The 3034-nt window shown below is 47.5% G+C and overlaps 1 non-coding gene across 1 annotated transcript; it reads right to left on the bottom strand.

Moving 5' to 3' along the window:
- Positions 1 to 269: 269 nt before the first annotated feature.
- Positions 270 to 342, bottom strand: TRNAF-GAA (transfer RNA phenylalanine (anticodon GAA)). The gene has a single exon. It is a non-coding gene; the product is annotated as a tRNA-Phe (tRNA).
- Positions 343 to 3034: the final 2692 nt, after the last annotated feature.

Genomic DNA, 3034 nt, shown 5'->3' with positions numbered 1-3034 from the left:
CCGTGTGTGATTGTGCCTGCAGTGTGTGAGTCACATCACTCACGGTGGGATAGTGCACCTGTGCACGAGGTGTGAGACCCACAAACAACAGAGGGATGGTACTGGAAGGATGTATCATTGCAAGAAACGTATAAATAATACAAATGAGGAGAAAGGAAGGACAGAAGAATAAAAAGGTTAATGTTGTTAATTTTTTTAATTAATTCAACGTTTTCTTCCCCAAGTTTCTAAACGTGTAATGGTTGATGTTTGAGTCAACAAAAGGCATCTGCCGAAACCCGGGATCGAACCAGGGACCTTTAGATCTTCAGTCTAACGCTCTCCCAACTGAGCTATTTCGGCCGCTTCTGTTTCACATTTGTGACGGTCGTGATGCGAGTGACCCCAGTGGTGGTCTCGAGCGCTACAGAGTTTCTGGGTTCACGGGTCTCATTTACCCCCTGCCCCTCTCTCTGGTGAGTGCCTGCGCCTCTTTCTTCCCAGTGCCCGGAGCCTGGCACAGAATATACAGAGCAGGGTCCTGGTGCCCGGAATATGCCCATCACAACCACAGCGACAGGATATCACTCCGAAGGACGCCTGGGGTCGTTATTGTACCCCTTAAATACACATCACAATGACTGTGCCAGAGAAAAAGCCTTTGAAATACACCTCTGCACCCAAAGATGCCCCCGCCAGGGTGACTGTGCCACAGAATGCGCCAATCAGAGCCAAGGCGCTTTAATGGCGCCCATCCGAATTATTGAGTGTTATGGGTCTAGTTATTAAATATGGCAGTCTGTTCCTATTGGGCGTTGGGCGCGCGGACAGCTGTCAGTGTCTGCGTATATAACTGACGTCACGGACTTTGGTTGACACACACACCGTGACTGTGTTCAGTCACGCTCATCGCAAGCTCTTTCTCTTGACGAATAAAGTTTCTAAAAATCATTCCTTGCTTCTGGAATTTCTTCACCTTCTACATTTCACAACATTGAGCCAAATAAAATACACGGACATTTAAAGTGCCACAGAATTCCCGCATCTCTGATGCACCAATCAGAGTGAAGGAGGGCAGAGACCGTCGGTCTAACTTCTCTCTGACCAGAAACACCCGATCATTACAAATATAACTAAGGCTCTTCTCAGAGACACCCCCTGGTGTCTGGATGGGGTCTCAGCCCTGCTGCTGTGTCCAGTGTGCACCCCCACGGCTCACCTTTCTGTCCCCGAGGTTGGTTTCTTTTTTTTATTTCAGTAGATTTTTATTGAAAATTATATTTACATGGTGCAGAGGATATACAGGATATACATGGGAGATATCTGAAGACAAGGGAAAAGGGGGGGGGGGGGGTGTCAAGTAGTGATTTGCAGCCGTTTGTCCATTTTATTCTTGCTTCTTCTTCCGTTTCTTTTGGCGTTCCCCCTTCCCCCTTGCTGATTGTCCAATTGACTTTTCGTTCCCCTGGTAGCGTGGAGAGAGAGGTATAGAGAGAAAGAGTAGAGAGAGTAGAGAGTCTCAGCTAGTTAACAAAGTAGGCGATCTTAGTAGTCTATTCAGTGGTGACTCATCTTGCTTAGGGCTTATTTCCTGTTGTCTCTCTAGCGTTCAGGGTGGTTTGTGTGAGGACAGGTAGCCGTCCAGCGAGAGGCACATTTCGCTTTTCTTCCCTGCGTTCGGTAGGCTGTTGGTTGTTATGTTGTCAGCCCCCCGCAGGAAAATGACCCAGTTAAACCAGGCTTTGAAGGTGGCTTTCGCTGTGTCTTTCCAGTTGGTCAATACCGTCTTGACCGCGGCTGTGAGCAGGAGGTCAATCAGGTCCCTGTCTGTTTCGGATCTTATGGAAGGATCGGTGTACCCCAGTGCTAGATGGTGGAAGTCAAGTGTTAGGGTGGCTCCTGTGACGTCGTTTATTAGTGTGTTAACCGAGTCCCATAATTTCCTGACCTTGGTGCAGTGGAAGAGGAGGTGTGCCAGGTCTCCTTTCTGATTGTTGCAGTTCCAGCAGGAATCATTTTCTCTAATACCCATGGATGCTAGTCTGGCTGGGGTCCAGTAGGCCTTGTGTATCAGCCAGAATTTTGTCTGATCTAGTGTTGTTGTCACCTTCCTTCTTGATGTGGATGACCAGAGGTCGGCACTCTCCTTGTCAGTGAGTTCCCTCCCTGCCACTGTTCCCCAATGGGTTGTGATTCTGTTGTTGAGTTTAGAGGTCTTGGGGCACAGGGCTTTGTACATGTGTGCTACTTGGTGTCCTATTATGTTTAGGCTCGTGGCATATTGTAGTATTGAGGGTGTGAGCTTGTTTATGTTTGCTTTGGTGATTGCAACTCTTATCTTTAGGAAGTTATAGAGCTCCGCGCTTTCAAACTTATGTTGTTCCTTGAGTGTGTCGAAAGTGGCTTGAGTTCCCTTATGTTGTAGCTGGCTTACTGTGGATATACCGTGTCTGTACCATGTGTGCATGTCTAGTGTGTTGTTCCTGTATTTTATTTTAGGGTTGTGCCAAAGGGATTCTAGCTGCGTTTGCCTGATGCTGGTGTCTAGTAGCTTATCTATTCTTAGTAGGGCTTGCCTTGTGTTCCTTAGTATTGGGTTTTCTTTTATTACAGGGTATTTCGTTGCCGTGAGCAGGGCCACGGGTTCCATCCCGCCTAACATTCTCCTTTCCAGAGAGAGCCAGGCCGGGGTGTAGTCATTCTTCGAAGATAGCCAGTACAGGCCTTGTTTCGCTATGCATGCTGTTTGGAATAGCTGAAAATTTGTCAAGTTGAGGCCTCCTAGTGTCTTGGGCAGTCTGAGCTTTTGAAGGCTGATTCTGGGTTTCTTCCCTCCCCAGAGGAATGTGTGGATTAGCTTGTCTAGCTTTTTGAGGAAGTCTGTTGTGTTGGTTAGCGGTAGCATGTTGAGCAAGTAGTTAACCATTGGGGTGACCATCATTTTGATGGTTTCTATCCTCCCCCACCATGTAGTGAATTTTGGAGACCATCCCTCGAGCTTCTCCTTAATTTTGTTTAGGATGGCTTGTTCGTTCTGGTCTAATGTGGTGTGCAG

The sequence above is a fragment of the Lissotriton helveticus genome, chromosome 1_2, assembly GCF_964261635.1.
Source record: "Lissotriton helveticus chromosome 1_2, aLisHel1.1, whole genome shotgun sequence".
Classification (NCBI taxonomy): domain Eukaryota; kingdom Metazoa; phylum Chordata; class Amphibia; order Caudata; family Salamandridae; genus Lissotriton; species Lissotriton helveticus.
Note: the sequence above shows the minus strand (reverse complement) of the source record. Positions and strands in the feature narration are given on the sequence as shown.